This window comes from Nelumbo lutea, chromosome 3, assembly GCF_056320005.1.
Source record: "Nelumbo lutea isolate HS-2025 chromosome 3, American lotus-T2T, whole genome shotgun sequence".
Classification (NCBI taxonomy): Eukaryota; Viridiplantae; Streptophyta; class Magnoliopsida; order Proteales; family Nelumbonaceae; genus Nelumbo; species Nelumbo lutea.
The window spans coordinates 90,788,347-90,814,914 of NC_142686.1; the positions used below are offsets into that span (position 1 = coordinate 90,788,347).

The 26,568-nt window shown below is 42.8% G+C and overlaps 1 non-coding gene and 1 pseudogene across 1 annotated transcript; both read left to right on the forward strand.

The window, feature by feature from the left end:
- Positions 1–7,767: 7,767 nt before the first annotated feature.
- Positions 7,768–11,624, forward strand: LOC148866708 (25S ribosomal RNA; annotated as a pseudogene).
- A 5,786-nt stretch (positions 11,625–17,410) lies between these two features.
- On the forward strand, positions 17,411–17,518 carry LOC148866709 (small nucleolar RNA R71). Its single transcript, XR_016112107.1, has one exon. It is a non-coding gene; the product is annotated as a small nucleolar RNA R71 (small nucleolar RNA).
- Positions 17,519–26,568: the final 9,050 nt, after the last annotated feature.

Here is a 26,568-nt window from a genome sequence, read left to right on the forward strand (position 1 = left end):
TGCTTTGGGATTTCACCAAACCAAGGCTGATTTCTATTCTACTCGAATTGCCTAGAAAACTAGTTGCTGAATTTATTTTTTTATGCATCTTTAGCTTGTCTCCTCACTTGCATACAAGGTGTTTGGTCCAATGTGTTAGGAATAGCTTTTTCATTAGTTTTACATTTTGGATGATCAGATAATAGTAGACTGATTTATTACTAGTAATTGCTACATAAGTCCTCATGGGAATGATACTCTACTCACTACTCTATTACTTGAGTGGCTAGTGCACTTGCTAGTGTCACAATGAGCCACACATCACTTCTCAGCACCACTGCACTAGCATTTTCCTTGGGATTAACTACCATATACGATGGTAGCTTTCTAGAGTTTTGCGCCTCCAACTTGCTAATGGAAGTAGCAAGCTAACTGATTTGGTTCCCTAAGTTCTGGATGCTGGCCCTTATTTCCTGTTGAAATTATAGAGTGTTAGTAGAAAGAGCCTTAACGATTTCATCTAATGACATACTTGAACTTGAGTTTTGACTTTGCGCTGAGATAGGTGCTGAAATTGGGGGCTGTGTGTTGAAAGTGAAAGAATGGTAGGATCCATCTAATGGACACCAAGAAAGGGGTGGAATGGAGGGCGAATTTCAAAAAAATTTCCTATCTTCTTCCAACTGAAAATCATATTCCCTAAATTTAGAATACATTATTCAAGGATCCTACTTGAACCATAAACAAACCAGATCTGAACCAAAAGGAAACAGGAAGGATTATACCTGATCCGATGAAATAATATCTCCCAAAGTTGGTGTTCATGCCCAAAGATGTAACCAAGATCCGCTCCTGTTGAAGATGACACAATTGTGGATGGAACGGAACCAGTAGGGTGCATCCTACACACTGGATTCTTCACAAGAACCCTCTGGAAAACTTGAACACCGAATCCTAGTGTCTTTCTTGCAAGACTATTGTCAAGAACTGCTTTCTTGACTTCTTGTTGCTGCAAAGATCCAATCTTCCAACAGGTAGTAGCGGCGGCAGAAAGAGGAGAAATCCAGGGACGAAGAGGACAGAATTGTCTCTTCTGTCTGGAGTCTGTGAGAGATCAAATCTCAGATTGCAGGATGTGTTTATTTCTTACTCAAACCCCCTAGTTCGAAATTTGATATTTCTGTTAGGGTTTTCTCCTCTTTCTTCTCGATTAAGAAACCTCCCAATATTTTTGGGAGTTATCCCAATCCAAATCAGCATTTGGATAGGGGTTAATCTTAATCCTATCTACAAATTAAGTTAGTTAACTCCTTATCTTATCAGGAGGTTACCAGATTCAAATCTAATTTGAATTTGGTTTCTTAAAATGAATAAGGTTAAAGACCCAATCCTTTTACTAACATTAATCTCATATTCGCCCCATGAACAAGTGATCATATCAGCCCAGTTCGAAATGGGCTTTTGGCCCATTAAGTGTTTAGTGTTTAACCAATTTCCAATCTGTTGCCCAGTTGGGCTTCTTTGTATGGCATGGGACCCAAGCATTGATTTACAAACCAGCAACATGGGTTCGGCCTAACCTTTATTACAAGGCCCAGCTGAATTCACTGAAAGACTCAGTGACCCCCTTGAGCCCATCACATGGACCCTATGGGCCCAACACTTACATTAAGTGGTCCCTGGGCCAAGCCATCTTATAAAAACCCAGGGACTATGGGCAGGTGCAAGATTATCCCATCAGGTATTATCCTAAATGGTCTTACACTTAACCTCTCAGCCCTTAATGATCAAGCACTGCCCGACAAGAGAAGACCTCTCCCTCAGCTGCAAAGAACAGTGCCGCACTCTCCACTCACATGGATCTCGAGAATTAAAACTTTTTGCAAATCCTTTGAAACTGTACATATACATATATACAAATATATATATATATATATATATATATATATATATATATATATATATATCTTATTTTGCAAAACAAAATTCCAACGATTGAAATCAACTGTCGGCAGTTTGGTTTGCATCAGAGAGAGTGCATTCCCAGTCATTACCATTGTCCGACAAAGGGGCTGATCCTGTCACTATGACCACTCACTCAGATGAATTCGCAGACTGCCCCAACATGTCCAGGTTTTGACCCCCACAAAGGATCTCACTGATTTACACATCAAAGACAGCCCGATCTGACACCTAGTGATGTATCATAATTGAGTCTAGGGGTCAGGTGTAACTTTCCAGTTTTGCCCATCTGTCTCCTAGGTCTAGGGCAATACTGGAAATCTGGTCCGGTTCAAGGGTTCAAGCAATCCCATACTGCATGTGCCTTGGGTCTGACCCTGATGGCCGAAACAAGCCATCCCAACACTTGGTGGCACACCAGTATCAGCCTTGGTAGGATAAATCTCCCCAGACTTATCCAATGGCTGTGAACATTTAAAACTAACACAAGTTTCTATAAGTGTCTAGTTTTAGGGTCTTACACAGAATTATACCAAACAACATGAATCAAACATGCACTTTAATTTATTTCCACTAAGTAACAAAAGTACATCAAATCCGATTGAAGCTAAGGGCATACAAGACTGTCTAACAACTCCCACTTGCACTTCGGTCCAATCTGGTACAAGCCAGAGTCCCATACTTTCCACATGTTTCTCAAACACCTTCTGTGTCAGTGGCTTAGTCAATGGGTCTACCACATTGTCCGCTGATGCTACCTCTTAATATCATCCTCCGGTAGGTCCAGTGTTGTCATACAATAGTGGAATGGGTGATGTACTGAATTCCAAATTCAGGAATGAACACCTTCATTCATAAGGCAACCTCACTTACGACAATGCGCTCGGCTTGGGTTGTGGACTATTAATTTGCTACTCACGACCTCTATTTGCTGACAATCAGGAAACAATACACGATCCTATCATGAAAACTTATCCAGACGTAGACTTTCTATCATCTGGATCCGACTGGAAATCGGCATCTATATACCCCAAAACTTGTAGTGAACTACCACCGAATTCCAGACAAAACTCTTTTGTCCTTCGAAGGTATTTAAGTATGTTTTCACAATAGTCCAATGCTCCTGCCCTAGGTTAGCCTGAAATCTGCTTACCACACTCGTCGCCTGAGCTATGTCCGGGCGAGTGCACAGCATGGCATACATGATGCTCCCTATGGCTGAGGCATAGGGAACGTTTCTCATGCCCTCAATCTCCTCAGAAGTCTTGGGAGACATCTTCTTGGAGAGAGTAACTCCATGTCTGAAAGGAACATTTCCTTTCTTGGAGTTTTCCATGCTGTACCTTTTGACAATTTTGTCAATGTAAGCAGCCTGGGATAATCAGTTATCCACTTCGATCTATCTCTATAGAGTCGAATACCCAGTATGTATGAAGCTTCTCCAAGATCTTTCATGGAGAACTGCTGTGACATCCATACCTTGACCGAAGTCAACATTCCTACATCATTCCCAATGAGTAGGATATCATCCACGTAAAAATACTAAAAAAAGTAATCTTGTTTCATTGATTCCCTTTAGGTTAAAACATGTCAATACATTGGTCAAAGGCTTCCATGAACAATTGACCGAGAAAGATATTAACCTAATTGCTACTTGTACCACTATTCGTGACAATTACGGATCACCGAACCATGGATAGCAGTAGGAAAATCAATATTAACTAATTTGTTAGACTAATTAACATTAACATCCATAGAGAATAAGCACAAGAATCAATGCATACTTAAATTAAATATAGAACCTCACGATGACACAATCGAACCTCCCCCCTTGAACCAGAAAAGAAAAGCTTAGCTGCTCATGATTTTCGAATCCTCCAGGCTTTGCTTCTTAGAAAGCCGAACTTATCTTTCTTGATTGAATTGCCTGATGCTTGATTTATGGATTGTTGAATTGATGTCTAAAGCTGGTCCATCCCACCCCTTTATATAAGTTTATTAGGAAGGGCTCTCTCCAACTCCCTTTAGGAGATTAACTTTAAAATTAGAAAGACCTGATCTGATCTACTTCTATCCTATCCAATCTAGTAATCTCAATCTCTTATCATTTTAGGATTAGTATTGACATTTAAATCTGATAGGATTCTTCATTCTTGAATTCGAGTTGGGCTTCTTTAATAAGTTGGGCCGCTATAGGACTCTTCTGCGAATTTAGGCTTCAGCTGTGGGTTGGGCTTTACTATGAAATTGTTCGAAATTTAGGATGAATTTTGTCCTCGATTCAGACTGAATTTGTCAAAACCCAAAACATGACGGTTATGGGACTTTCTCTTATCTTTCCAGTGCATCTTGAATCATCCAAATTAGAGTTTGGGATCAAGAGTTATGCCCAGATTACTAAATGGTGCTGAAACTGTGCAAAATCATCCGATTAGCCTTGTTTTCTTCCAATCACCTTTTGCTTGCCCTGAATCAAAATACAAGAGTAATGAGTCCAATTGAGTGCTAAATTAATGTAAATGAATATTTGGGGATAAAAATAGGGTACTTTTTATTCTCATCAAATCTCCCCACACTTAAACTTTGCCCGTCCTCGGGCAAGACAAAATTCATGCAAATATAGAACAAGAACAAACTAACTATCCTACAAATTTTTAAACTCAACTCTCCTTCATCTTTTTCTACAAATATTCTAGGTTAAATATTATGAATCATTAAATCAACACAATCAAGTCATACACAACTCATTCATCAGTCAATCCAATTTTTTGCTATTGCAAACTAGGTAGTAAATAAGGGAAAACCTTTTTATCTTCTCTCTCTATTTATTTTCTTTTTCTCTCCTCTGAAGAAGCGAGTGCATTTTATGCTCCATCTCACTTTTAGATTAATTGGTCAGTAGATGCATTTTATGCTCCATTCTTCTGTTTGATTTACTAGCTAGTAGGTGCATTTTATGCTCTGTCCTTCTATCAGATGACTTGGCTGGTAGGTGCATTTTATGCTCCATCCTACCATTGGATTACTTGACTGGTAGGTGCACTTTATGCTCCATCCTACCAATTGTGGCAATGGTGAAGTATTTACCCTATTTACTTAAACCTGAATTTAGGACTAGCTTAACTGGAAATGGCTTCAGATAAGTCATGTACTCCTTGATCATACCTCATTACTAGGTTCACATGAATTTCCCTAGAGCATTGCTTCAATTGATTTCACAAGAATTTCAGTCTTTACTGAAAGGCTGATTGTGTATGGTGCTCTTTGCTTCCATCGAATTCTTGTGAAGAAATTGGTTCGTAGGACGAACACTGCTAGTTTTGCTTTAGCATCACTGCATCATCTTCAGTGGGAGCAGATCTTGGGAGCATTCTTTGGGTGTGAACACCAACGTTGGGAGATACCGATTCTCCATATCAGGTATAACCCTTCCCTTCCTGTTTGGTTCAGATCTAGTTCGGTGTTGGTTCAATTAGATCCTTGAATACTGTATTCTAAAATCAAGGAATATGATTCCCAGTTGGAAGGGAGGAGAGAAATTTTTAAAATTCGACCACCCTATTCCACTACCTTTTTTGCATCCATATTATGGATATCTCCTTCCTTTCACAGTGTACTATGGGCTTAACGAACTACCATCAAGACCGCCATGGGAGAAACCCCCTTCAACCTCACCTATGGCATGAAAGCGGTAATCCCAGCCAAAATTGAGGTACCCACATTACCCTTGGAAGCCTACGACAACGAAGGAAACGGTGACGAGCTCCGCACCAACGTCCACCTAGTAGAAGAGGTACGAGATATCATGTACATCTAGACCGCACCCTACCAACAAAGAGTACCCCAATATTATAACGCTTGATTCAGGAAGCAACACTTTGTATATTATGGCACCTGAGCCCGGTGTAGGTAAGATCAGACTAATCTAGGAGGGTCCCTACTGAGTGAAGTGGATATTCGGGGAAGGTACATACAAGCTCGAAACCCTAGAAGGAGAGTGAGTATCCCGGGTGTGGAACATCAGCAATCTAAGGTGATAATACCTTTGATTACGAACTGGAAAGGCACCAGCCCCAAAAACAAGTAAGCAAGCTTTAACTCTCAGATTGTGTTTTCTAGCTCGCAATATACTATGAGCGTACTAACTTAGCCATCAGAGCGACCTAACCAGGTTGGCCACCCCGGGTCCTCTGATATTTAGTTCCTTACAGATCCCTAAGGAGCAACAAAGCTCCAGAGTGGACTACAGGTCTCCCAAAGCCTAAGGGCCACAAGAAGACCCAATCGCCTCTACGACATGGGCAAAGTTCAGGAGCGGACTACGGGTCCCTCCCAAAGCCTAAGGGCCACGAGAAGACCCAGTCGCCTCTATGGCATGGGCAAAGTTCAGGACCGGACTACGGGTCCTTCCTGAAGCCTAAGGGCCACAAGAAGACCCAATCACCTCTACGGCATGGGCGAAGTTCAAGAGCGGACTACGGGTCCCTCCCAAAGCCTAAGGGCCACAAGAAGACCCAGTTGCCTCTACGGCATGGGCGAAGTTCAGGAGCAGACTATGGGTCCCTCCCAAAGTCTAAGGGCCACAAGAAGACCCGGTTGCCTCTACAGCATGGGCAAAAGTTTAGGAGCGGACTATGGGTCCCTCCCAAAGCCTAAGGGAAAATACTGCTGAAAGACCCAGTTGCCACTTTGGCATGGGCAAAATTTAGGAGCGGACTATGTGTCCCTCCCAAAGCCTAGGGGCCAAAGATGCCGAATTGACAAGGACCTAGGCGCTGCATAAGACCTGGTTACTTCACTGGCATAAGCAAGCTACTCCTAACACCTAAGTTAAAGACAGTTCGTGTATACCCTACGATGACTATTTCACCTCGGTTACCCTTATTCGTTGCCAAGCCTGGTAACTTAAAAGTTCAGGGTAATCTGCATGATTCGACGCAAACGCAATTCATTCTTTCGGTAATCCCTACTCGCTGCCAACTCGGTAGCTCGGGTAGCCTATATCTTAAATTGCCTAGCTCGGAACTAACTCACACCTAGAATTATTTTGCACTCAGGAGTACTCAGAAAACTATATATTTCATTAATAGAAAAAGTTCAGATACAAGATTTTTACTAAAACTCGAGCTCAACAGCCCGGGAAAGTACATCCATGGTCCAAAAAAAGAAAAGAACAAGAAGCCATCACGCAGAAGGGTCCACTACTTCAACCTTGGTCTCCTCTCCCGAAGAGTCAGGCTCCTCATCCGCTACTCTGGCCACCTCGGGGTCCAAGCCCATCATCAAAATGCCGCTGAGGTTGAGGTTGGGGAACTTTTGCCGAACCAAGTACCAGCATGACTTGAATCCAGGTGGATAGGAGTCCAAGCATAATCCGACCTGTAAAGCCTCAAACCCCAGGGACTCTTTGAAGCTCTAGATGACCTTGATCCTTTCTTTTGCAATGGAGGCCTCGAGGTTCACAATCTCTCGCTCAAGCCGTGCCTTCTCCTCAGTCAGGGAGGAGATCTGCCCTTCTTGGGACAAGATCAACTTCTTTTGAGCATCGACCCCCTTCTTGGCTCTAAGTATCTCACCCTGAGCCAAGTCCAGTTCACGGTGGAGTTGCTGCGCCTCCTTCTTGGCATCACGAGCCTCCTTCGAATGGATCACCGCCTGGTAGGCCTGAGCATGACCAACAGAGTTAGCCTACCAGAAGAAAACCGAAGTCAGTAAAAAAAAAAAGAGAGAGTAAAAGGGCAGAATGCTTACCACCATACCATGGCTACTGATTATTCCCAAGAGCTGGCCCATAGACATCTCGACCCACTTCACGACTTGGGGCCACCCACTGAATTTAAGCTTATCAATAAGTGGAGGAAAAGAACTTAACAAGGATTCCCCTAGTAACGATGAGTGAACCGGGATCATCCCAACTTGAGAATCGGGCGACCTCTGTTGTCCGAATTATAGTATATAGAAGCGTCCTCAGCAATGGACCGGGCCCAAGTCCCCTAGAAAAGGGTGCCAGAGAGGGTGAAAGCCCCATCATGCCCAGACCCTGTCGCACCATGAGGCATTGTCGATGAGTCAGGTTGTTTGGGAATGCAGCTCCAATTGGGCGGTAAATTCCATCCAAGGCTAAATTCTCGCGAGGGAAAGATGAAAAGGACTTTGAAAAGAGAGTCAAAGAGTGCTTGAAATTGTCAGGAGGAAAGCGAATGGGGGCCGACGATGCTCCCCGGTTGGATGTGGAATGGTAAAATCTGGTCTGCCACTCGGCTCAGGGAGCGGACTGATGTAGATTGTGGTGGTACCCCAGCACGCGCATTTAGGTGTGCCTTGGCACCTGTGTGCTCTGGGCATTGTCCTGTGGGCTCCCCATTCAGCCCATCTTGAAACACGGACCAAGGAGTCTGACTTGCGTGCGAGTCAATGGGTGAGTAAACCCATATGGCACAAGAAAGCTGACTGGCGGGATCCCCTTGTGGGTTGCACCGCTGACCGACCTAGATCTTTTGAGAAGGGTTCGAGTGAGAGCTTGCCTGTTGGGACCCAAAAGATGGTGAACTATGCCTGAGCAGGGCGAAGCCAGAGGAAACTCTGTTGGAGTCCCGCAGCAATACTGACGTGCAAATCGTTTGTTTGACTTGGGTATAGGGGCGAAAGACTAATCAAACTGTCTAGTAGCTAGTTCCCTCCGAAGTTTCCCTCAAGATAGCTGGAGCCTAGGTGCGAGTTCCATCAAGTAAAGCCAATGATTAGAGGCATCGGGGGCGCAATGCCCTTGACCTATTCTCAAACTTTAAATAGGTAGGACAGTGTGGCTGCTTCGTTGAGCCATGCCACGGAATTGAGAGCTCCAAGTGGGCCATTTTTGGTAAGTAGAACTGGTGATGCAGGATGAACTGAAAGCTAGGTTACGATGCTCTGAAGGGATAGGAAATCCATCATATGGACGCCCAAAGAATTGATGAATAAGGGGGCAAATTTCAAAAATTTTTCTCTCCCTTCAATTGGGAATCGAATTCCCATTTAGAAAATCATATTTTCAAGGATCATTCTTGAACCATAAACTGAACCAGATTTGAACCAAAAGGCGTAGGGAGAGATAATACCTGATACAGAGAAGTAGTATCTCCCAATGGAGGTGTTCATGCCCAATGAAGGATCCAAAATCTGCTCCCATTGAAGATGGCATAGTGCAGGGTGGAGCAGAATTAGCACTGTTCTTCCAAAAGAACTTGATCCTTCTCAAGAATCACCTGGATGGCTTGTGAATACAACTCCCACCAATCTTTTCTCCAAAATATTGGAATCAAGATCCAATCTTGATTTCTCCCAAGAACTGGAGATCGAACTACTGTAGGCGGCGGCTGCAGGAAGAAGGCGGCAAGAGAGTATTTGCAGGGTGCAGATTCTGTCTTCTGTGATTTTAGCTTTGACGACAAGACTATGTATTGCTTGCTGGTGGTGTCTAAAGGCTGTCGCCCCTCTTCCTTTTATAGACTTAAAGGGATCAGCTCCTAATCCCATTAGGAGTTGCTAACTCAAATCATATCTGGATTATAAGTCCCTTTAAGATAAGGAATAACCCTTATCTTATCTACGGATTAGATCAGCCATCTCCTAATCTAATTAGGAAGTTTCCTAATCTCAATCTTATTTAGATCTTGGACTCTCTAAGTGGATAGGGTGTGGGCCCAATCCTATCAGCTGATCCATCTCAGAATTCGCCCCTTCGGTGAATCGATGTGGCCAAGTCGGTAGTGCCACAGACACATGGGATTAACTGTATCACGGGCTCTCTTCTTGGGGATTTCAGCCGACGAAGTTTCGGTTATGTTAGTTTCTAGAGAAGGATGTAGAACATAGAGACCGTTCTCCAGTTCGAAATGGGCTTAAGGCCCATTTAAGGTTATGTATTCATTTAGCCTTCCAAACTGCTGCCCAGTTGGGCCTCCTTGTATGGCGTGGGACCCAAACATTGATCTACACATCAGCCACATGGGTTCAGCCCAACCTTTGTAACAAGGCCTGGCCGAATACACTGTTATGGACAGTGCACCCCCTGAAACCCATCAGATGGGCTCTATGGGCCCAATACTTACCCTAAGTGGTCCCTGGGCCAAGCCACCTTGTAACACCCAGGGACTGTGGGCAGATGCAAGATTAGTCCATCAGGTATTATCCTCAATGGTCTTACACTTAACCTCTCAGCCCATAATGATCATACACTGCCCGACAAGAGAGGACCTCTCCCTCTGCTGCAAGGAATAGTGTTGCACTCTCTGCTTATATGGATCCCGGGAATTAAAACCTTTTGCAAATCATTTTGAAACCATAATTTATATACTTTTATATCTCATATAAAATATATTTTGCTAAACAAATCTCAATGATTGAAATCGGTTGCCGGCAGTCTTGGTTTCCATTAGTGAGAGTGCTTCCCTGATCAGTACCTTTGTTCGACAAAGGGGTTGATCCTGTCACTATGATCACCCACTCAGATGAAATCTCAAACTGTCCCAACATACCCATGTTTTGACCCCTACTAAGGATCTCACTGATTGGTACCACAAAGACAACCCAATCTGACACCTAGTGCAGCATCATAATCGAGTCTAGGGGTCGGGTGTAACTTTCCAGTTTTGCCCATCAATCTCCAAGGTCTAGGGAAATACTAGAAATCTGGTCCAGATCAAAGATTCAATTAATCCTACACTGTATGTGCCTAGGGTCTCACCCTGGTGGCTGAGACAAGCCACCCCAACCGACTTGGTGGTGCCACAGTGTCAGCATTATCAGGATAGGTCTCCCCAGACCCACCCACTGGTTGTGAACATTTTAAACTAACACGTATTTCATTAAGTGTCCTGTTTAAGGGTATTACACAGAAACATACCAAGGGAACATGAATCAAATAAGCACTTTTATTCATTTACCATAAACTCATAAAGTACATCATTTTGGTTGAAGCTAAGGGCATACAAAACTATCTAACATGCTCAACTCCATGTTAACCTAGAACCCACAAAGGGTGTTGGTCGATTAAGACAATAGGACGGTGGTCATGGAAGTTGAAATTCGCTAAGGAGTGTGTAACAACTCGCCTGCCGAATCAACTAGCTCCGAAAATGGATGGCGCTGAAACGCGCAACCCATGCCTGGTCATCGGGGCGATTGCCAGGCCCTGATGAGTAGGAGGGCGCGGCAGTCACTGTAAAACCTAGGGTGTGAGCCTTAGCAGAGCAGCCATTGGTGCAGATCTTGGTGGTAGTAGCAAATATTCAAATGAGAACTTTGAAGGCCGAAGAGGGGAAGGTTCCATGTGAACGACACTTGCACATGGGTTAGTCGATCCTAAGAGATGAGGGAAGCCTATTATATAGCGTGATTAGTGCGAGCTTCGAAAGGGACTCAGGTTAAAATTCCCGAACCAGGATGCGGCGATTGACAGCAACGTTAGGGAGTCCAGAGACGTCGACGGCGGCCCCGGGAAGAGTTATCTTTTTTGTTTAACGACCCGCCCACCCTTGAATTGGCTTAGCTGGAGGTAGGGTCCAGCGGCTGGAAGAGCACCACATGTCACATGGTGTCCGGTGCGCCTCTGGTGGCTCTGGAAAATCTAGAGGACCGAGTGCCGATCGCGCCCGATCGTACTCAAAACTGCATCAGGTCTCCAAGGTGAACAACCTCTGGTCAATGGAACAATGTAGGCAAGGGAAGTCGGCAAAATGGATCCATAACCTTGGGAAAAGGATTGGCTCTGAGGGCTGAGCACGGGGGTCCCGGTCCTAAACCCGTTGGCTTTCAATGGACGTCTCGAGTTGCTCTCGCGGCGAAAGCGGGTCGCTGCATGATGGATGGGGGACAGACAGGGAACGGCTCCCTCGGGGGCCTTCCCTGGGCATCAAATAGCCGACTCAGAACTGGTACAGACAAGGGGAATCTGACTGTTTAATTAAAACAAAGCATTGTGATGGTCCCTGCGGATGCTAACGCAATGTGATTTCAGCCCAGTGCTCTGAATGTCAAAGTGAAGAAATTCAACCAAGTGCGGGTAAACGATGGGAGTAACTATGACTCTCTTAAGGTAGCCAAATGCTTCGTCATCTAATTAGTGATGCGCATGAATGGATTAACGAGATTCCCACTGTCCCTGTCTTCTATCCAGTGAAACGACAGCCAAGGGAATGGGCTTGGCAGAATCTGCGGGGAAAGAAGACCCTATTGAGCTTGACTCTAGTCCGACTTTGTGAAATGACTTGAGAGGTGTAGGATAAGTGGGAACCCTCAGGCAGAAGTGAAATACCACTACTTTTAATGTTATTTTACTTATTCCGTTAGTTGAAGGTGGGGCATCGCCCCTCCTTTTGGACCCTAGGCTCACCTCGGTGGGCTGATCCAAGTGGAAGACATTTTCTGGTGGGGAGTTTGGTTGGGGTGGCACATTTGTTAAAAGATAACGTAGGGAAATAGTAGTAATATCATTAATTAACTTTGCTATTTTGGAGGGTGGGGAATATTTAGCCAAAATTTTTTGGGTTAGATCATTCCAAGTTGTGATACTTCCTGCAGGGAGTGAGTTAAACCAATCTTTGGCTCTATCATGCAATGAGAAAGGAAATAATCTAAGCCTAATTGCATCATCACTAACTCCATTATGTTTAAATGTATCACATATTTCTAAGAAGCTTACGATGTGTGCATTTTGGAGGGTCCTTTCAATTTTTGGATCGAATTAAGCTAGTCCTTCCTTTCTAGTGCGTGTCTTGCTCTAGTAAATTCTGAACCAACAAGAAATCGAACAAGTAGAGTAAAAATAAAATAAAATAAAAAAAAATTAAAATAACAAAATAAAAACAGCAATAAAAAAAATCAAAATTAATCAATGTCAACAAGTTCTAATATTATTTTAGGATTAAATCCCCGGCAATGGCACCAAAAACTTGATAGCTATAAATATATAACCCTAGCAAGTGCACTAGTTATCAAGTAGTATAAAATATTGTTCCCATGGGGATTTAACAAAATAAGTATTAGAACCACAATCTTCCCTATTATATGGACAACCGAAATTCAGAATTGAGCAAGGACTATTGAGAATAAAAATTAGCATAAGAAAATAAAAGCGAAGGTGATCACTAATCGAATCTGTAAAGGATGGAATTGCTAGGGCTTTTGGTCCACCTAACCAATGCAATGAATATTTATGGGTTCGATTTACCAAGATTATTTGTCATTCTCATAAGCTGAAGTCTTTCCAATTTTATTTATTATTCTCTGTCGAGATATACTAAACCAACGCCCATCAGGTAGTCCTTCGATCTCTCGAGTAGAACTCTCAAGATCGGAGTGCATTAAGTCTAAGAAGACCATGAAATTCAGTTGAATCATGTATATATATCTCTATATACCATTCAATTCACACTATGAATTATTCAGTCGATTATGTGAATTCCTCTCTCGATTCATTCACATAACTCAAATCAATTAAGAGATGGCCAAGCTCTTAATTGCATTAAGCACAATAATCATAGACTATATGAAAATCACAATCTTGGATAAATCATAAAGATAAAAATATATTCATTAACATAATTAGGCATTTCCTCAGCCCTAGCAAGAAACAAATTAGTTCATGATAGAAGATTTAAAGCAAACAAAGGGAAAGAAAGAACTCTCAGAATTGCCCATGATGCTGAGATCTCCTCCTCTTGCCGCCACCTTCTTCTTGAATTCTTGTTCATTTCTTGACTGATTGCTCCTTTCTTCTTGATTCAATCCCCCTGATTGAGTGATTGTCTGATGCCTAAATCTGGTCTGCCCCCTCCTTTATATAGCTTAAAGGAGAGGGGGTGGTCTCCTACTTCCTCTTGAAGTTGATCTTTACAAGAATAGAAAGTCCTATCCTAATTCTAATTTTATCTTTTTATCTAATGAATTCAATCCTCTTATCTCTCTAAGATTACATAAAAAATTTAGATCTGGAAGGACTCTTCTCAGTTTCTTGTTTTTGGATTCGTATTAGACCTCCTCTGCGAATTGGGCTTCAGCTAGGCTTTTCTGCAAGTTGGGCTTTAGCTACGGATTGGGCCTTGCTTTGAATTTTCTACGACTTCGGGTCCAGATTTTCCTTCGATTCAAGCCGAATCTGTGAAATCCCAAAAGTTGTGTATTTCTATCTTATCTTTCTAGTGGATCTTGAATCAGCCTATTCGGAGTTTGGATACGCGAGTTAGGCCCAGATTACTAAATGATGTCGAAACTGTGAAAAATCATCCGATTTGTCTTTCTTTGCTCCTGATGCTTTCTTTCATGCCCTGAACAGAAATATGAGTCCAATTAGATGCTAATTTGGTATAAAAGAAATAATAATTGGGGATAAAAAAATGATAAATTCTACTCTCTTCAAATCCCCTACACTTAAACTCTTGCCCGTCTTCGGGCAAGACAAAACTCAAAACAAAATTAAAACAAGAACAAACTAACTAAAAGATTGTTTTGGATTTTTCTCAACAGGGTATTTGTTCTCCCACATGCCTTGATTAGTATTCATGATCATTCCCTTCGTCCACTTCTTTTTCTCTTTAACTTGGCAAAGAATAATCTTAAATTGCCCTTCCTCATGTTCCCAAGTGAAATCGACAATCAAGGGAAACAGGCATCTCTTCGCATGAATAATTTAGGACTAGAGTAAGCCCTCTTTGTTTTCATAATCACATGTAGCAAGATTCAAAAATACCCTCTCACAATTTTTCAGAACAAAGCAAGGAATGTTACTACCATAAGCTTGCTTCTATGTCACATCTCCACTACTTATCATGAGTCCACTGCATCAAAAGGTGAATTAGGGTTTGGGATCTAAGGATGAGTGCATTTTATGCTCCATCTCACCCTTTTCTTATTCTTTTAGTGTGAGTGCGTTTTATGCTACATCTCACCCTAGCTCTTTTTTCTCTCGGTGTGAGCGCATTTTATGCTTCATATAACACGAGTTTTTTTTTTTTGGATAACACGTTCCAATACATGAACTCATTATCATGGTCTCAACATGCCTACCAAAACAAGTTCTGCAATAATCAAACCATATTTGTCCATTAGAAACCAAATTCTCACAAGGGTCAAATCTGTATTGCAACTTGCCCGTTGATCATTCAAACTACTGAGATACCTTCCATAGCCAAAAATTTCAGCTAGATTTGCCTACATCCTTTCCTGTCTATCCCACCTAAGCACATGATTCAGGGTGGTTTGCAATCATTCAAAAACAAGTCTCTAAGGAGCAGAAATTTCAAAATGAAAGGTTAAAAAGTGATGATTAAAGCATGGTAGAGTCCAAAATTTTTTTTCAACCCCTTAATCCTCCCCCACACATAAGATATACATTGTCCTCAATGTATGGAATATGCATAACAAGAACAAGGAGAGAGAGATTTAAAGGGACTTCCCTGAATGCCTCATTGAGATCCTACAGATGCGAGATACGAGAAAAAAAAACACTCATAAGAAAAAAAACTGAACAAAACAAACAACTAAACTAAATGGGTTACCTCCCACAACCGCTCGTTTTCAGTCATGAGCTTGACTTTCACCTTTCCTTCATGGCGGTTTCAAGGAGAGAATGGACCCATACTGGATGGGTTGTTCTCCTTCAATGTAATGCTTCAACCCCTGTCCATTTACCTTGAATGTACTCCCATCATCATTATGTAGTTCAATTGCTCCATAAGGGAATGCCTTGGCCACTACAAAGGGTCCACTCCACCTGGTTTTCAATTTCCTATGTTTCCCCCTTTCATCCTTCATAGGTGGGTTTAAACCTGGAATAGGGGTCTGCACAATAGATGGGATGGGTTTTGTGTGAGATGGAGGTAAACTAATAAAAGATGCATTATGAGTTGCAATTTCAAAAGAGTCTAGCTTAGAAGTCAAATTTCACAGTTCTGATTTCAGTACAAACTTTTGCTCTGCTTGTTGCAATTGATTAGGACTATTGTTAAGTGCAACTTTCAGCATATCTTCTGATTTAGATGTATCTACTTCAGCTACACCAACATCAAATTGTGTTGGGATGTTCCATGGTTATAAATACATTGAACACCACTTCTTCACCATTGATTCTAAGGGTAAGTAGACATTTTCGCACATCAATTAAAGCATCAATAGTAGCAAGAAAATGTCTCCCTAAAATTAGAGGCATTGTCCTATCTTCCTCCATATTCAACACAATGAAATCAGTAGGAATAATAAAATTGCCCACTTTGACCAAAACATCTTCTACTATTCCCCTAGGATATTTAATGCTTCTATCAGCTAATTACAGGATAATAGTTGTAGATGTTAGTTCATGTAGTCTAAGTTTTTCAAAAATAGAATAAGACATTAAATTTATACTAGCACCTAAATCACATAAAGCTTTTTCAAATTCAGTATTCCCTATGGTGCAAGGTATAGAAAAATTCTCTGGATCCTTAATCTTTGGGGGCAATTTCTTTTGAAGAATGGTTGAACATTCTTCGTTTAGTTTTACCATCTCACCATCCTCCCACTTTCTTTTGTTGGACATTACCTCTTTTAGGAATTTGGCATACTTTGACATCTGTGAAAAAACATCAAGAAGAGGAAGGTTAGTATGAATCTTTTTGAAAACTTCTAAAAATTTTTCAAATTGCTTATCTAATTTAGCCTTAAAGCCTCTTCTTGGGTAGGGAATAGTAAGTTTAATTTCATGTAAATTCAGTTTAGGGGTACTTCCCACGTTTTCCCGCTTCTTAAGGCTATGGAGTTTACATGCTCTCTGTGATTCTTTTCTGTGTTGTTGGGTAGCCTTCCCTCTTTCCTTTCTGACAACATGCTTACAATCTGCCCCACTTGAACCTCTAAGTTTTTAATCAATGTTTCTTGCTCTTGGAACCTTGCTTCAATGGCATTAATGAACTTAGAGATCATTTCCTCCAGATTGTACTTTTTTTCTTGTGGGGGCGGCTGTGGTTGGAAACCCATGGGTGCCTTTTGCTGATTGTTACTCCATGAGAAGTTTGGGTGATTCCTCCACCCTGGGTTGTATGTATTGGAGTATGGGTTAAAGTTTGACCTGCCAGCATGAGAGATAAAATTAGCATTCTCATGGGAAATAAAAGGACTATTTAATTGACAATCAGAATTAGTATGTCCCATTTGACCACATAAATCGCATGAGATGCTAGATGGTGTATTAATGGCTGCAATATTAAAAGTATCCAGTTTCTTATTCAGATTAGCAATTTGCGCAGATAGGGCTGCAAAGGAATCGATGTGGTGTACTCCCCTCTGATTGGTTCGGTCATTGCTCCACTAGTAGCTGTTTGATACCATCTCCTCCACTAGGTCATATGATTCCTCTAGAGTTTTCCTCATGATCGTACCACCCGCGGCTGCATCAATAATGAATCGATTAGAGGGGGTAATACCATTATAAAAAGTCTGAATCTATCACCAAGTTGGTATCCCATGGCGAAGACACTTCCTAAGCATCTCCTTGAATTGTTCCCATGCTTCATACAAGGATTCCCTCTCAAATTGAGCAAAAGTAGTAATATCATTAATTAACGTTGCTGTTTTGGAGGGGGGGAAATATTTAGCCAAAAATTTTTGGGTTAGATCATTTCAAGTGGTGATACTTCCTGCAGGGAGTGAGTTAAACCAATCTTTAGCTCTATCATGCAATGAAAAAGGAAATAATCTAAGCCTAATTGCATCATCACTAACTCCATTATGTTAAATGTTTTGCATATTTCTAAGAAGCTAACAATGTGGGCCTTAGGGTCATCACTTGGTAACCCACTAAACTGAATACTTGTTTGGATCATCTGAATTATTGTAGGCTTGATTTCAAAATTATTAGCATGAATGGTGGGTTTGCAAATGCTGGATGTCGCCCCATCAATGTTTGGACAAGCATAGTCCAAGAGGGTGCGATTTCCTTCTGCCATCTCTCCTTCAATCTCTATGGCAGGTTTGCAAATAACAACCTCCTCTCTTGCTTTTCCTTTGTTGGACCTTTGCAACAAGCAAAGGGTCCTCTCAATTTCTGGATCAAATTCAGCTAGTCCTTCCTTTCTAGTGCGTATCATGTACTAGTAAATCTGAACCAGCAAGAAATTGAACAAGTAGAGTAAAAATAAAATATAATAAATAAAAAAATTAAAATAACAAAATAAAAACAACAATAAAAAAAATCAAAATTAATCAATGTCAACAAGTTCTAATATTATTTTAGGATTAAATCCCTGGCAACGACGCCAAAAACTTGATAGCTATAAATATATAACTCTAGCAAGTGCACTAGTTATCAAGTAGTATAAAATATTGTTATCACGGGGATTTAACAAAATAAGTATTAGAACCACAATCTTCCCTAATCATCTGGACAACTGAAATTCAGAATTGAGCAAGGACTATTGAGAATAAAAATTAGCATAAGAAAATAAAAGTGAAGGTGATCCCTAATCGAATATGCAAAGGATGGAATCGCTAGGGCTTTTGGTCCACCTAACCAATGCAATAAATATTTATGGGTTCGATTTACCAAGATTAGTTGTCATTCTCATAAGTTGAAGTCTTTCCAATTTTATTTAATATTCTCTCTCGAGATATACTAAACCTATGCCCATCAGGTAGCCCTTCAATCTCTCGAGTAGAACTCTCAAGATGGGAGTGCATTAAGTCTAAGAAGACCATGAAATTCAGATGAATCATGTATATATATCTCTATATACCATTCAATTCACACAATGAATTATTCAATCAATTATGTGAATTCCTCTCGATTTATTCACATAACTCAAATCAATTAAGAGATGGCCAAGCTCTTAATTGCATTAAGCACAATAATCATAGACTATATGAAAATCACAATCTTGGATAAATCATAAAAATAAAAATATATTCATTAACATAATTAGGCATTTCTCAGCCCTAGCAAGAAACAAATCAATTCATGATAGAAGAATTAAAACAAACAAAGGGAAAGAAAGAACTCTTAGAATCGCCCATGATGCTGAGATCTCCTCCTCTTGCCACCACCTTCTTCTTGAATTCTTGCTCCTTTCTTGACTGATTGCTCATTTCTTCTTGATTCAATCCCCAAGATTGAGTGATTGTGTGATGCCTAAAGCTGGTCCGCCCCCTCCTTTATATAGCTTAAAGGGGAGGGGGTGGTCTCCTACTTGCTCTTGAAGTTGATCTTTACAAGAATAGAAAGTCCTATCCTAATTCTAATCTTATCTTTTTATCTAATAAATTCAATCCTCTTATCTCTCTAAGATTACATCAAGAATTTAGATCTGGAAGGATTCTTCTCAGTTTCTTGTTCTTGGATTCGTATTAGACCTCCACTATGAATTGGGCTTTAGCCAGGCTTTTCTGCAAGTTGGGCTTCAGTTGCGGATTGGGCCTTCCTATGAATTTTCTGCAACTTTAGGCCTAGATTTTCCTTCGATTCAGGCTAAATTTGTGAAAGCCCAAAACATGAAAATTGTGGATTTTTCTCTTATCTCTCTAGTGGATCTTGAATCAGCCCATTTTGAGTTCGGATACACGAATGAGGCCCGGATTACTAAATGATGTCAAAACAATGAAAAATCATCCGATTTGTCTTTCTTTGCTCCTGATGCCTTCTTTCATGCCCTGAACAGAAATATGAGTCCAATTAGATGCTAATTTGGTATAAAAGACATAATAATTGGGGATAAAAATATGATAAATTCTACTCTCATCAGTAGCCAAATGCCTCTTCATCTAATCAGTGATGCGCATGAATGAAGTAATGAGATTCCCACTGTCCCTGTCTACTATACAATGAAACCACAGCCAAGGGAACAGGCTTGGCAGAATCAGTGCGGAAAGAAGACCCATTGAGGTTGACTCTAGTTTGACTTTGTGAAATGACTTGAGAGGTGTAGGATAAGTGGGAGCCCTCAGGCAGAAGTGAAATACCACTACTTTTAATGTTATTTTACTTATTCCATTAGTCGGAGGCGGGGCATCGCCCCTCCTTTTGAACCCAAGGCTCACCTCGGTGGGCCGATCTAGGTAGAAGACATTGTCAGGTGGTGAGTTTGGCTGCGGTGGCACATCTGTTAAAAGATAACACTAGTGTCCTAATATGAGCTCAACGAGAACAAAAATCTCATTTGGAACGAAAGGGTAAAATCTTGTTTGATTCTGAGTCAGAATCCTGGCTAAACATGCGATGCGTGCACCCGTCGCTTGATTGCCGACCCACAGTAGGGGCCTCTGGGCCACCAAAGGCACATGCCATTGGTGAAGCCCTCATGACGGATGAGCCACGTGGGCCGCCTTGAAGCACAATTCCCACTGGGTGGTGGGTAGAATCCTTTGTAGACGATTTAAATACTCGATGGGGTATTGTAAGTGGAAGAGTGGCCTTGCTGCCATGATCCACTGAGATTCAACCCTCTATCGCATCGATTCGTCCCTCCCCCAACATTTCGCATTCCACAACGATTTGTCCCTCCCCCCAATAACGAGTTTTCAAAAGAAGTCCCTCCCCCATGCAACATAGTGTGCCAAGAATAAAGACACTCCCTCTCCTTTCCAACATAACACATGGTTGTGAAAGTCCAACTCATCAGAACAACCTTCCACATCCCATGTCTCCACACCCATCATATCCCCATAGAGGTTATTGACGCTACCCTCCCACTCGGTCGACTGCACAAGGCTGCCATGGTGCGAGTCTATGTGAAAATCTAACTCATCCGAACAGCCTTACCTCCCCTCCTTTTCAACATAACACCCTTGGGGAATCTAACTCATCAGAACAACCTTCCATTATCCAAAATCTCCACACCCACCATATCCCCATAGAGGTTACCAGTGTGCATTGCCGACTACACATTGTGCCCTGTGGCCTGCCATTGTGCATGTAAGGGTGGTTGTGGCTGTGTAGTGCGCAGCGAGCTGGCTGCATGGGCGTGTGCTGGCGTAGGCATGTGTGGGCGTGGGCGTGTGAGAGTGGGCCTGCATATGCATGCGCAGGCGGGTGTGTTCAGGCATGTGCGGGCGGCGGCTGTGTACGGGCCTTCGTGTGCGTGCGTGTGACGGAGGCTACTGTATGCGGGCCTACGTGTGCGAGCGGTGGCCGTGAGTGGGCGCGGGCCTACGTGCGTGTGTTGGCATGTGCGGGTAGCGGCTGTGCATGGGCCTGTGTGTGCGTGCGTGCCTGTGCGGGTGGCTGCTATGCACGGGCCTGTGCATGGGCGCGGGTGTGCGAGTGCGGGCCTGCATGCGCGTGTGTGCATGTTCGGGCGTGTACGAGCTGTGGCTTTGCATGGGCCTACATGTGTGTGTGCGTATGTGGGCGGCTGCTGTGCATGGGCTAGCGTGTTCAGGCATGTGCAAGTGGCGGCTGTGCGCGGGTGCGGGCGAGTGAGCGCAGCCCTGCATGCTTGTGCGGGCATGTGCGGGCGGTGGCTGTGCGTGGGCCTGCGTGTGCCTGTGTGTGTGTGGGCGGCTGCTGTGCATGGGCCTGCGTGTGCAAGTGTGTGCGAGCGGCGGCTGTGCACGGGCATGGGCATGTGAGCACGGGCCTGCGTTCGCATGGGACATGTGCGGGCAGTGGCTGTGTGCAGGCCTGCATGTGCGGGCATGTGCGAGCGGCGGCTGTGCACGGGCATGCGTGTGCATGCGTGAACTACCACGTGTGGGTGTGCTGTGGTGCCCCCGTGGTGTGTCATGGTGCAAGTGGTTACTGTGGTGCCTCCACGTGAGGTGACCAATATTAGAAAACACTAAACTACCATGGTGTGTGTTAAACATGTTAACACTACACATGTAGTGTTTTCTACTATTGTAGTGAGAGGGCTATAACACAACGTGTAGTGGTGTGTAGTGTAGGGCTGTAACACTACCACTTGTGTTTGGTGCACCAATTCCACCTGTGCATCATGGTGGATGTTCTGACACTGCACACAACGCCCCATGCTGCATCATTTTGCACTATGTGGGTGCGCACACCCACATTGCAATTGATGCCTCACGTGGTGTGTCGTGGTGCAAGGGATGTGCACACCCACAATGCACTTGTGACCGTTGTTGCTCTTTCAACATATCACCCATACACACCCCCATGTCACCACTTTGATTGACAGTCCTAAACTCGGTGCACCTTTCTTGCATGAAACTAGCTCACCTTTTCATAAAATTTGTGTGGGAGTGCTCCCTTTTGATTCCATGCAATTGCATATCCACAAAATATATTTTCCCAATTTTTTGTAATTTCTAGAAATTAAATGTTAGTGAAAAACCATTTCTATCAATACTTTTCAGAAGGAAACCGGCTTATTTTGGTGCACAATTTTTTTTGCAGGTGTGAAAAAGCAACCCTCACCCTCCAAAATTATTTTTTCAGATCTTTCCCAATTTTTGGTAATTTTTAGTGATTAAAAATTAATAAAGTTAATATTTTTCTCCAAAAATTTATTTTAATTAATTTTATAATTTTTCAATCCTAACTAATGCCACTTGTCAAGTTTTAAGATCAATCTATGCCGTACATCTCAAGATAACCCCAGTATGATTTTTCAGAGAAGTGATGTTTCCTCCTGGCAGAGCCCCAAAAGCTTAACGTACTCTTTGAGGGGGGGTGGTGACTCTTGGGGGGTTCCCCTCTGGGGGCACCATTGGGCGAGCGTTGGCAGTCAAGGGGCTTCCCCCCCGTCACCCATGATGCATGGGTAGTGCAGTTGCATGCACTAGAGGCAACAGAAAGGCACATTGATGCTTACCGAGCGCGACATGGTAGCACAATGACGTGCATCACAATGTGCAAGGTTTTACTTGATAGTGCAAGCAGCTGCGCAATGACGTGCACTAGAAGAGATCTGGTAGCATGACGATGCACGCGTTGTAGTGCAATGTCTGCTGAGTGCCCCTTGGTCGCAAGCGATGTGTGTTGTGTTGGGTGCCCTCGGTAGCATGCTCAGTCGCACTTGCTGTGTTGAGCACTGCGTGCATCGCCGCAACCTTAACATTGTCATCCCACGCGTGCTCGTGAACACACGTTTGTGGGTTAGCGATGCTGCATTAGGTGACGTGCAAGGTGTTTGGCAATTGTGCTTTGGGTGCCTCCTCGCATGCTGCCCAGGGCACTCCATGGTGCCTCTGTGGCGTACCTATTTCAAGCATGGGAGGCCCCCATGGGGACCTCACATGAGTGGGAATTGTACAACATGGTTGGCATCTCTCGCATTTCTTGTGATCTCTTGGTGACCCTTTTCGGATGTTGATTCATGTTGGTGGTTGCTTTCCATGCTTAGTGGGGCCTTTGGGTGCTGCTTTCCTTGGCCATTCTACGTGTCATTGATGCATCGTTGGTTTGGGGGTGGTTGCCTGAAGGGTTATGTGATGTGCGTGAGTGGTGTTTGGATGGCATGTGTTGATGGGCTCTGTGCTTGTGGTCGGAACCATTAACCTGCCCATCCTCTTCAGTTTCGCCCAAGCTAGTTGTTGCTATCTAGGCGTGTGCAGATGGTTTCTGTGTTACCTAGCCAAAGAAATGCATTTGATACCCCTCGAATGATAGTTTGTCTCTCTCCTCCCACGGTGGGGGGTGAGACAGCCATGAACACATAGAACGTGATGCCATGCATTGTCTTGTGATTGTGCAATGCACTCGGCACATGTCTATTGTGTGTGCTCTTGGATGCGAAAGATGCCAAGGGTAGGGGCCTTAGGTCCCCTAATGCCACCCTATTATATGTCTTGATATGTGATCAACAAATGCAACCACGTAGAGCGTTTGATGTTTTCGGATGGTCTCATGCGGGTTGTGATGTCGACAAGGAATGCTACCTGGTTGATCCTGCCAGTGGTCATATGCTTGTCTCAAAGATTAAGCCATGCATGTGTAAGTATGAACTATTTCAGATTGTGAAACTGCGAATGGCTCACTAAATCAGTTATAGTTTGTTTGATGGTATCTACTACTCAGTTAACCGTAGTAATTCTAGAGCTAATACATGCACCAAACCCTGATTTCTGAAAGGGATGCATTTATTAGATAAAAGGTCGATGTGGGCTTTGCCCGTTGCTCTGATGATTCATGATAACTCGATGGATTGCATGGCCTTTGTGCCGGTGATGCATCATTCAAATTTTTGCCCTATCAACTTTCGATGGTAGGATAGAGGCCTACTATGGTGGTGACGGGTGATAGAGAATTAGGGTTCGATTCCGGAGAGGGAGCCTGAGAAATGGCTACCACATCCAAGGAAGGAAGCAGGCATGCAAATTACCCAATCCTGACATGGGGAGATAGTGACAATAAATAACAATACCGGGCTCTACGATTCTGGTAATTGGAATGAGTACAATCTAAATCCCTTAACGAGGATCCATTGGTGGGCAAGTCTGGTGCCAGCAGCCGCGGGTAGCGCAGTTGCATGCACTAGAGGCGGCATGAAGGCACATTGATGCTTACCGAGCGCGACATGGTAGCGCAATGACGTGCATCACAATGTGCAAGGTTTTACTTGATAGTGCATGCAGCTGCGCAATGACGTGCACTAGAAGAGATCTGGGAGCGTAATGATGCAAGCGTTGCAACGCAACATCTGTTGAGTGCCCCTTGGTCGCAAGCGATGTGTGTTGTGTTGGGTGCCCTCGGCAGCATGCGTGATCGCACTTGCCATGTTGAGCACTGCGCGTTGCCACAGCCTTAACAGTGTCGTCCTGTGCGTGCTCGTGAACACGGATTTGTGTGTTAGCGATGCTAGGTTAGGTGACATGCAAGGTGTTAGGCAATTGTGCTTTGGATGCCTCCTCACATGCTGCCCAAGGCACTCCAAGGTGCCTCCATGGCATACCTATTTCAAGCATGGGAGGCCCCCATGGGGACCTCACATTAGTGGGAATGGTGCAACATGGTTGGCTTCTCTCGCATTTCTTGCGATCTCCTAGTGACCTGATGAGATTGAAAGGAACCCTACAGGGCAAATCGGGTGATTTTTCATAGTTTCGGCGACAGTCAGTAATATGGGACTAACTCTCAATTCCGGACTCCGAATTTGACAATTGAAGAAGCATTAGAAAGATGAAAGGAAGGCCCACAACTTTTATGTTTTGGACTTTGACAGATTCGAACTGCATCGAGTACGAAAATGAGCCCAAAGTCGGAGTAAGTTCACAGCCAGGCCCATTCACAACTTAAGCCCAACTCGCAGAAGTACCTTGAAGCAGCCCAACTCGAATTCAAGAGTCAAGAGTCCAAATCTCGATTGTAATCTCTAAAGAGAGAGTCTTATCAGATCTAAAGTCTTGAATGTAATCCTAGAGAGATTGAGATTTGATCATTAGATAAGAGATAGGATAAGATTAGTTCAAAGAAGATCAAGACTCCCTAAAGATAAGATGATCTCCTAGAAGGAGTTGGAAAACAGCCATCTCCTTTGGTTATATAAAGAGGGGGGCGAACAAGTTCTAGCAATCACTCAATCTCAGATCCAAGAGATCATCAAGAAAACCAAGAAGCTCAAGAAGGCAGTTCGGCTATGGAGAAGAAAAGCATGGAGATTGCGTAGATCATGAGCAGCTAAGCTTCTTTTTCTGGTTCAAGGGGGGAGGTTCGATTGTGTCATTGTGAGGTTTTGTAGTTAATTTATTTTTTTGCTTTCTAATTCAAGTATTCATTGATTCTTGAGCATATTTTGGATGTTGATGTTAATTAGTTGGACAAACTTAATTAATGTTATTTTATTACTGCTATCCATGATTTCGGTGATCCATAATTGTCATGAATAATGGTGCAAGTAGCAATTAGGTTGATATCTTTTTGGGTCAATTGTTTGTGACAGCCTTTGACCAATGTTTTAACATGGTTCAACCTAAAGGAATCGATGGAACAAGATTCATTAATTGCAGCTATCTCAATTATTGTTATTTTGGTTTAACTATTTTCACAAATCTTAATGCTATCACTGTTTAATATGGACACTATCGTACCCAGTTGAGTGGTGATAAGTGTTGATCGAATGCTGGGTTTGGTCAACTGAATTAGGAAAACACAAGGTTTATTATGGCTATTCTAATAAATCTAAGGTTAAATGCTTGAATTGCAAGAATGCTGAATTGTACCTAGGATCGATGGTCAATCGATTCAACCCGAACCCTTGAACCAGAATTTGGTAAGACTGATTTTTCTCTTATTCGTTTAGTTTGTTATTGCTTTCTTATTATTTTAAATTTTAGTTATTAAATTTTCCACTCAATTACTTTATCCATTCGGCTAAGAGATTACTGATTTGCTCCCTGTGGGATTCAACCTAGCACCACTTTTACTGCAAATATCTTATTGTGGGACCAATACTAATTTTGAGGGCTTCGACAAACCCGTCAAAATTTTGGCGCCATTGTTGGGGAGCAACTTTAATTTCTTAGCTATTACCTTCTCTTTGTTAACCTCTTTTGTTTTATGACTCGTGCTTCTCAACGAGGTGAATTCGAGTACAACCCCAAAATTGAAAGGACCACCCGTTGTTTAAGGAAGGAGGCTAAGCAAAGGAAGGATCGTTTGCCAAAAAGGGTAAATTCAGATTGCAAATTGCCTACTTGTGATTTTCCCATTTTCGAAGAAGGAGAAAG